Raw genomic sequence first — 11567 nt, forward strand, 5'->3', positions numbered from 1 at the left:
GATAAAACACATTAAAAAAAAAACTAACACTATGGAAGAACCTCTATACAAAACTACCATCACCAAATGTGCTTTGTATTTTGACAAAAAACATTGAAACAAAACTGAAAGATAATGCAAGAAACTAGATACAAATGTATCATCACAAACGTGGTTTGTACTTTGAGAGAAAACATCAAAACAAAACTGATACACAATGCAAGAAAAGAGATACAAAACTACAATTACGAAATGAGCTTAATACTTTGACACGAAACATAAAAACCAAACTGAAAGATACTGCAAGAAACTAGAAAGAAAACTGCCATCACCAAATGAGCTTTGTACATTGACACAAAACATTAAAGCACAAACTGGAACACAATGCAAGAAACTAAACACAAATGTATCATGACCAAATGTGCTTTGTACTTTGACACAAACCATAAAAACAAAACTGGAACATAATGCAAGAATCGAGATATAATACTACCATCAAAACATTTGCTGTATACTTTGAACCGAAACATTAATACAAAACTGGAACACAATGCAAGAAATCAGATACAATGCAATCATTACCAAATGTCTTTTGTACTTTGACACAAAATATCAAAGCAAAACTAGAACAGAATGCAAGAAACTAGATACAAAACTACAATTACCAAATGTACTTTGTACTTTGACATAAAATATTAAAACAAAACTGAAACACAATGCAAGAAAGGAGATGAAAAACTATAATCACCAAATGTGCTTTGTACTTTGACACAAAACATTAAAAAAACTTGAACACAATGCAAGGAATGAGACACAAAACAACCATCACCAATTGTGCTTTGTGCATTGACACAAAACATTAATCCAAAACTGAAACACAATGCAAGAAATCAGATACAAAGCTCTCATCACCAAATGTGCATTATACTTTGACAATAATATTAAAACAAAACTAAAACACAATGCAAGAAGCTCGATACTAAACCACCATCACCAAATGAGCTTTGCACTTTGACACAAAACATTAAAACAAAACTGGAACACAATGCAAGAAACTTGATATAAAACAACTATAAAAAATGTGCTTTATATTTTGACACAAAACATTAATACAAAAGTGGAAAACATTGCAGAAGTCAGATACAAAACTACCATCACCAAATGACTTTTGTACTTTGACACAAATATTAAAGCAAAACAGGAAGACAATGCAAAAACCTAGATAGAAAATTACCATCATAAAATTTAATTTGATGCTTAATACAAAATATTAAAGCAAAACTGGAACACAATGCAAAAACTAAATACAAATGTACCATCGCGAAATTTGCTTTGCATTTTGAAAGAAACCATTAAAACAAAACTGGAACACAATGCAAGAAACAAGATAAAAAACGACCATCACCAAATGTATTTTGTACATTGATAAAAAACATTGAAACAAAAAAGGAACACAATTCAAGAAACCAGGAACAAAACTACCATCACCAAATGTTGTTTATACATTGACACAAAACAAAAAACAAAAAATGAAAGATAATGCAAAAAACTAGATATAAATGTACCATCACAAAGTGTGCCTTACACTTTGACAGTAAATATTGAAATAAAACTGTATCACAATGCAAGAAACAAGATACAAAACGACCATCGTCAAATGTACTTTGTACATTGAAAAACAATATTAAAATAAAACTAACACAATGCAAGAACCTGGACACAAAACTACCATCACCAAATGTGCTTCGTACTTTGACACAAAACATTAAAAGAAAATTGGAACACAAAGCTATAAACTGAATACAAAACAACCATCACGAAATAAGCTTTGTACTTAAAAACAAATATTAAAACAAAACTGGAACACAATGCAATAAACTATATACAAAAGAACCATCACCAAATGTGCTTTGTATTTTGACAGAAAATAGTAAAACAAAACTGAAACACAAGGCAAGAAAAGAGATACAAAACTACAATCACCAAATGTGCTTTGTACTTTGACACAAAACAATAAAGATAAACTGGAACACATTGCAAGAAACAGAACACAAATGTACCATCACCAAATGTGCTTTGTACTTTGACACAAACCATTAAAACAAAACTGGAACACAATGCAAGAAACTAGATAAAAAACTACCATCACCAAATGTGCTTTGTACTTTGACACAAAACATTAAAGAAAAACTGGAACATGATGCAAGGAACTAGATATAAAACTACCATCAACAAATGTGCTGTATACTTTGAACCGAAACATTAATACAAAACCGGAACACAATGCAAAAAATCAGATACAATGCTATTATTACCAAATGTCTTTTGTACTTTGACACAAAATATTAAAGCAAAACTGGAACAGAATGCAAGAAACTAGATACAAAACTACAATTACCAAATGTGCTTTGTACTTTGACACAAAACATTAAAAGAACTTGAACACAATGCAAGAAATGAGACACAAAACAACCATCACCAATTGTGCTTTGTGCATTGACACAAAACATTAATCAAAACTGAAACACAATGCAAGAAATCAGATACAAAGCTCTCATCACCAAATGTGCATTATACTTTGACAACAAATATTGAAACAAAACTGAAACACAATGCAAGAACCTCGATACTAAACTACCATCACCAAATGTGCTTTGTAGTTTGAAACAAAACATTAAAACATAATTGGAACACAATACAAGAAACAAGACATTTAATTACTATAACTAAAAGTGCTTTGTAAATTGATAAAAAAAACATTAAAACAAAAGTCTAAAACAATAAAAAACCTAGATACAAAAATACCATCCCCAAATATGATTTGTTCTTTGATAAAAAACAATAAATCATAACTAGAACACAATGCAAGAAACTAGATACAAAAATAGCATCACAAAATGTGCTTTGTACTTTGACACAGAATATTAAAACATAACTGGAACACAATTCAAGAATCGAGAAAGAAATCTACCATCACCAAATGTGCTTTGTACTTTAACACAAAACAAAAAACAAAACTGGAACACAATGCAAGAAACTAGATGCAAATCTACCACTACCAAATGTGCTTTTAACTATGACACAAAACATTAAAATAAAGGTTAACACAATGCTAAACACTAGATAAGAAACTACCATTACGAAATGTGCTTTGTAGTTTGAAACAAAACATTAAAACAAAATTGGAACACAATACAAGAAAAAAAAACACAAAATTACCATAAACAAAAGGGTTTTGTAAATTGATAAAAAGATTAAAAGAAAACTGAAAACAACACAAGAATCTAAATACAAAAACACCATTACCAATGTGCTTTGTACTTTGACAAAAAACATTAAAGCATAACTGGAACACAATGCAATTAACTGGACACAAATGAACAATCACCAATTTGCTTTGTACTTTGACACAAAACATTAAAACAAAACTGGAAAAAATGCAAGAAACTAGATTCAAAACTACCATCACCAAATGTGCTTTGTACTTTTATATAAAACATTAAAGCAAAACTGGAACACAATGGAAGAAAAAAGATAAAAAACTAACATCTCCAAAAGTGCTTTGTACATTGATACAAAAAATTAAAGCATAACTGGAACACAAAGCAAAAAAATAGATACAAATGTACCACCACAAATGTGTTTTTCCCTTGACACAAAACATCAAAGCAAAACTGGAACACAAAGCAAAAAACTTGATACAAATCTACTATTACAAAATGTGCTTTGCACTTTTACACAAAACATAAAAAACTAAAACATAATGCAAAAAACGAGATACAAAAAACGATCACCAAATGTGCTTTGTACTTTGACAGAAAACATTAAAACAGAACTTGAACACAATGGTAGAAACTAGATAGAAAACTACAATCACGAAATGTGCTTTGATGCTTAAAACAAAACATTAAAGAAAACTGGAACAGAATGCAAGAAACTAGATACAAAACTATCATTACCAAATGTTCTTTGTATATTGGAAAAACACATTAAAGCAAAAAAGGAACACAATGCAAAAAACGAGATACAAAACTACAATCACGAATTGTGCTTTGTACTTTAAAACAAAATATTAAAACAAAATTGGAACACAATACAAGAACCTAGATACAAAAATAGCATCACAAAATGTGCTTTGTACTTTGACACAAAACACTAAAACAAAACTGGAACACATTGCAATAAACTAAATACAAAACAACCATCACCAAATGTGTTTTGTACTTTGATACAAAACATTAAAATAAACACAAGAAAAAAAATACTACCATCTCAAAATGTGCTTTGTAGTTTGAAACAAATCATTAAAACAAAATTGGAACACATTACAAGAAACAAGACACTAAATTATCATAACCAAAAGTGTTTTGTAAATTGGTAAAAAACATTAAAACAAAACTGTAAAACAGTACAAGAACCTAGATACAAAAATACCATCACCAAATGTGCTTTGTCCTTTGACAAAAAACCTTAAATCATAACTAGAACACAATGCAAGAAACTAGATACAAAACTACAATCACCAAATGTGCTTTGTACTTTGACACAAAACATTAAAACAAAACTGGAACACAATGCAATGAAGTAGATACAAAAAACGATCACCAAATGTGCTTTGTACTTTGACACAAAACATTAAAACAGAACTTGACCACAACTAGATACAAAACTACAATCACCAAATGTGCTTTGCACTTTTACACAAAACATAAAAAAACTAAATCATAATGGAAGAAACTAGATACAAAAAACGATCACCAAACGTGCTTTGTACTTTGACACAAAACATTAAATCAGAACTTGAACACAATGCTAGAAACTAGATAGAAAACTACAATCACAAAATGTGCTTTGATGCTTAAAACAAAACATTAAAGAAAACTGGAACAAAATGCAAGAAACTAGATACAAAATTATCATTACCAAATGTTCTTTGTATATTGAAAAAACATTAAAACAAAAAGGAACACAATAGAAAAAAAAATACAAAACTACAATCACAAATGTGCTTTGTACTTTGAAACAAAATATTAAAACAAAATTGGAACACAATGCAAGAAACCATATACAAAATTATCATCACCAAATGTGCTTTGTAAATTGATAAAAAACATTAAAACAAAACTGGAACACAATACAAGAACCTAGATACAAAAATAGCATCACAAAATGTGCTTTGTACTTTGACACAAAACACTAAAACAAAACTGGAACACAGTGCAATAAACTAAATACAAAACAACCATCACCAAATGTGTTTTGTACTTTGATACAAAACATTAAAATAAACACAAGAAAAAAATACCACCATCTCAAAATGTGCTTTGTAGTTTGAAACAAATCATTAAAACAAAATTGGAACAAAATACAAGAAACAAGACATTTAATTACTATAACTAAAAGTGCTTTGTAAATTGATAAAAAAAACATTAAAACAAAAGTCTAAAACAATAAAAAACCTAGATACAAAAATACCATCCCCAAATATGATTTGTTCTTTGATAAAAAACCTTAAATCATAACTAGAACACAATGCAAGAAACTAGATACAAAACAACCAACACCAAATGTGCTTTGTTGCTTAACACAAAACTTTAAAACAAAACTTCAAAACAATGCAAGAAACAAGATACAAAACTACAATAACCAAATGTGCTTTGTACTTTGACACAAAACATTAAAACAAAACTGGAAAAATGCAAGAAACTAGATTCAAAACTACCATCACCAAATGTGCTTTGTACTTTTATATAAAACATTAAAGCAAAATTGGAACACAATGGAAGAAAAAAGATAAAAAACTAACATCTCCAAATGTGCTTTGTACATTGATACAAAACATTAAAGCATAACTGGAACACAAAGCAAAAAACTAGATACAAATGTACCATCACCAAATGTGTTTTTACATTGACACAAAATATTAAAGCAAAACTGGAACACAATGCAAGAAACAAGATAAAAAACTACCATCACCAAATGTGCTTTGTAAATTGATAAAAAACATTAAAACAAAACTGTAACACAACACAAGAACTTAGATACAAATATACCATCACCAAAAGTGCTTTGTACTTTAGCACAAAACATTACACAAAACTGGAACACAATGCAAGAAAAAAGACACAAAACTACCATCACCAAATGTGCTTTGAACATTGACACAAAACATTAAAATAAAACTGGAACACAATGAGAGAAACAGATACAAAAATACCATCAACAAATGTGTTTTGTACTTTGATACAAAACATTAAAATAAACACAAGAAAAAAATACTACCATCTCAAAATGTGCTTTGTAGTTTGAAACAAATCATTAAAACAAAATTGGAACACAATACAAGAAATAAGACACTAAATTATCATAACCAAAAGTGTCTTGTAAATTGGTAAAAAACATTAAAACAAAACTGTAAAACAGTACAAGAACCTAGATACAAAAATACCATCACCAAATGTGCTATGTCCTTTGACAAAAAACCTTAAATCATAACTAGAACACAATGCAAGAAACTAGATACAAAACTACCAAAACCAAATGTGCTTTGTTGCTTAACACAAAACATTAAAACAAAACTTCAAAACAATGCAAGAAACAAGATACAAAACTACCATAACCAAATGTGCTTTGTACTTAGACACGAAACCTTAAAACAAAACTGGAACACAATGCAAAAAACTAGATACAAAACAACCAACACCAAATGTACTTTGATACAAAACATTAAAATAAACAGAAGAAAAAAAAACTACCATCACGAAATGTGCTTTGTAGTTTGAAACAAATCATTAAAACAAAATTGGAACACAATACAAGAAACAAGACACTAAATTATCATAACTAAAAGTGCTTTGTAAATTGGTAAAAAACATTAAAAGAAAACTGGAAAACAGTACAAGAACCTAGATACAAAACAACCAACACCAAATATTGTTTGTACTTTGACACAAAACATTAAAGCAAAACTTGAACACAATGGAAGAAAGTAGATACAAATCTACAAATACCAAATTTGCTTTGCACTTTGACAGAAAACATAAAAATAAAACTGGAACACAATGGAAGAAGCTAGATACAAAACTACCATCATCAAATATGCTTTGTACTTTGACACAAAACATTAAAATAAAGGTGGAACACAATGCAAGAAAGTAGATACAAAACTACTATCACCAAATGTGCTTTGCACTTTTATACAAAACACTAAAGAAAAACTGGAACACAATAAAGAAGCCAGATGCAAAACTGCCATCACTAAATGTGCTTTGTACTTTGACACAAAACATAATAACAAAACTGGAACCAAATCGAAGAAACTAGATAGAAATATACCACCACCAAATGTGCTTTGTACATTGATAAAAAACCTTAATACAAAACTGGAACACAATGCAAAAAACTAAGAAGAAAACTATCACCACCAAATGTTCTTTGATGCTTAACACAACAAAACATTAAAACAAAACTCCAACACAATGCAAAAAACTAGATTCAAAACTACCATCACCAAATGTGCTTTGTACTTTTATGTAAAACATTAAAGCAAAACTGGAACACAATGCAAGAAACAAGACAGAAAACTAACATCACCAAATGTGCTTTGTTCATTGACACAAAACATTAAAGCAAAACTGGAACACAATGCAAGAAATTTAATACAAAACTACAATCACCAAATGTGCTTTGTACTTATACAAAAAACATTAAATCATAACTAGAACACAATGCAAGAAATTAGATACAAAACTACCATCACCAAATGTGCTTTGTTGATTAACACAAAACATTAAAACAAAACTGGAACACAATGGAATAAACTAGATACAAAACAACCATCACCAAATAAGCTTTATACTTTGAAAAAAAATATTGAAACAAAACTGGAACACAATGCAAGAAACCTGATACAAAAAGACCATCACCAAATGTGCTTTGTACATTTAAAAAAAACATTAAAATAACACTGGAACACAATGCAAGAACCTAGATACAAAACTACCATCACGAAATGTGCTTTGTACATTGATAAAAAAATATTAAAATAAAACTGGAACACAAAGCAAGAACCTAGATACAAAACTACCATCACTAAATGTGCTTTGCACTTTGACACAAAACATTAAAAGAAAACTGGAACACAGTGATGTCGAGAAACCCACTTGTTGAGAAATTTATATGCAAAAACAGCTCGTTTAGGTTGAGAAAATATTTTACATAGAAGAGCGAACAACGTTTCGACCTTCTTCGGTCATCGTCAGGTTCACCGAATATTTTCTCAACCCAAACGAGCCGTTTTTGCATATAAAAAAATTGGAAAATGATGCAATAAACTGGATACAAAACTACCATCACCAAATGTGCTTTGTACTTTGACACAAAAGATTAAAACTAAACTGGAACACAATGAAAGAAAGTACATTCCAAACTGCTATCACGAAATGTGCTTTGTAATATGACACAAAACGTTGAAGCAAAACTGGAACACAATTCAAGAAACTAGAGAGAAAGATACCATCACGAAATGTGCTTTGATGCTTAACACAAAATATTAAAACAAAACTGAAACACAATATAAGAAAGAAGGTATAAAACTACAATCACTTAATGTACTTTGTACACTGACGCAAAACATTAAAGGAAAACTGGAACACAATAGAAGAAACAAGATACAAAACTACCATCACCAAATGTGCTTTGTACATTGATAAAAAGCATAAAAAAAAAAAGAACACAATGGAAGAAGCTAGATACAAAAGTACCATCACCAAATGTGCTTTGTACATTGATAGAAAACATTAAAACAAAACTGGAATACAATGGAAGAAACTAAATACAAAACTACCATCACGAAATGTGCTTTAAACTTTGAAACAAAAGAATAAAAAATAGGTGGAACACAATCCAAGAAACTAGATAAAAAAACTACCATCACGAAATATGCTTTGTAGTTTGAAATAAAATATTAAAACAAAATTGGAACAGAATGCAAAAAAACGAGATACAAAATTACCAACACCAAATGTGCTTTGTAAATTGATAAAAAACATTAAAACAAAACTGGAACACAATACAAGAACCTAGATATATAACTATAATCACCAAATGTGCTTTTTACTTTGACACAAAACATTAAAGCAAAACGGGAACACAAAGCAAGAAACTAGATATAAAACTTCCATCACAAAATGTGCTTTGTACTTTGACAGAAAAGATAAAACAAAACTGGAACACAATGCAAGATGGTAAATACAAAACTACCATCACCAAATGTACTTTATACATTGACAAAACACATTAAAGCAAAACTGGAACACAATGCAAGAAACTAGAAATAAATTTACTATCACCATATGTGCTTTGTACTTTGACACAAATCATTAAAATTAAGGTGGAACACAATGCTAGAAACAAGATAAAAAACTACCAACACCAAATTATTTTGTGCTTTGACACAAAACATTAAAACAAAACTGGAACAGAATGAGAGACACAGATACAAAACTACTACCACCAAATATGCCTTATATATTGACACAAAACATTAACACAAAACTGGAACACAATGCAAGAAACTAGATACAAAACTACCATCACAAAATGTACTTTGTACTTTAACACAAAATATTAAAACAAAACTGGAACACAATACAAGAATCTTGATATGAAACTTCCATCATCAAATGTGCATTGTACTGTAACACGAAACTGGAATACAATGCAAAAAAATAGATACAAAACTACTATCACCAAATGTGATTCATACATTGACACAAAAGATAAAACAAAACTGGAACACAATGGAAGAAGCTAGATACAAAACTGCCATCATCAAATGTGTATTGTGCTTTGACACAATACATTAAAACAAAACTGGAACAGAATGAGAGAAACAGATACAAAACTACTACAACCAAATGTGCTTTGTACTTGGACATAAAACATTAAAATAAAGGTGGAACAGAAAGCAAGAAACTAGATAAAAAACTACCATCACGAAATATGGTTTGTAGTTTGAAACAAAACATTAAAAAAAAATTAGAACACCATGCAAAAAATCAGATACAAAATTACCATTACCAAATGTGCATTGTACCTGGACATAAATCATTAAAATAAAGGTGGAACAGAAAGCAAGAAACTAGATAAAAAACTACCGTCACGAAATATGGTTTGTAGTTTGAAACAAAACATTAAAAAAAAAATTAGAACACCATGCAAAAAATCAGATACAAAATTACCATTACCAAATGTGCATTGTACTTGGACATAAATCATTAAAATAAAGGTGGAACAGAAAGCAAGAAACTAGATACAAAACTACCATCACGAAATGTTGTCGTTTGAAATAAAACATTAAAACAAAATTGGTACACAATGAAGAAACCAGATACAAAATTACCATCACCAAATGTGATTTGAAAATTGACATAAAACATTAAAACAAAACTGGAACACAATGCAAGAAAATAGATACAAAACTACCATTACGAAATGTGCTTTGTACTTTGACACAAAACATTAAAATAAAGGTGGAACACAATGTAAAACACAAGATGAAAAACTACCATCACGAAATGAGGTTTGAAGTTTGAAACAAAACATTAAAACAAAATTGCAACAAAATGCAAAAACCAAGATACAAAATTACCATCACCAAATGTCTTTTGTACATTGAAAAAAAATATTGAAGAAAAACTGGAACACAATGCAAGAAACTAGACACAAATCTACCATCACCAAATGTGCTTTCTACTTTTACACAAAACAATAAAACAAAACTGGAACACAATACAAGAAACTAGATACAAATCTACTATCACCAAATCTGCTTTGTATTTCGACACAAAACATAAAAAGGAATTTTGAACACAATGCAAGAAACAAGATAGAAAACTACCATCACCAAATGTGCTTTGCACAATGACAAAAAACATTAAAACAAAACTGGAACACGATGCAATAAACTGGATACAAAACCACCATCACCAAATAAGCTTTGTACTTTGACACAAAACATTAAAATAAAGCTGGAACACAATGCAAGAAACTAGATAAAAAACTACAATCACGAAATATGGTTTGTAGTTTTAAACAAAACATTTAAAAAAATTGGAACACCATGCAAAAAACTAGATACAAAATTACTATTACCAAATGTGGTTTGTAAATTGATAAAAAAAACATTAAAACAAAACTGTAACACAATACAAGAACTTAGATATAAAAATACCACCACCAAATGCGCTTTGTACTTTGACACAAAACATTAGAACATAACTGGAAAACTGCAAGAAACTAGACACAAAACTACGATCACGAATTGTGCTTTGTACTTTTAAACAAAAGATTAAAACAAAATTGCAACACAATACAAGAAAGAAGGTATAAAACTACAATCACTTAATGTACTTTGTACACTGACGCAAAACATTAAAGGAAAACTGGAACACAATACAAGAAACAAGATACAAAAGTACCATCACCAAATGTGCTTTGTAGATTGATACAAAACATTAAAAGAAAACTGGAATAGAATGGAAGAAACTAAATATAAAACTACCATCACCAAATGTGCTTTAAACTTT

The sequence above is a fragment of the Tachypleus tridentatus genome, chromosome 7, assembly GCF_004210375.1.
Source record: "Tachypleus tridentatus isolate NWPU-2018 chromosome 7, ASM421037v1, whole genome shotgun sequence".
Taxonomy (NCBI): domain Eukaryota; kingdom Metazoa; phylum Arthropoda; class Merostomata; order Xiphosura; family Limulidae; genus Tachypleus; species Tachypleus tridentatus.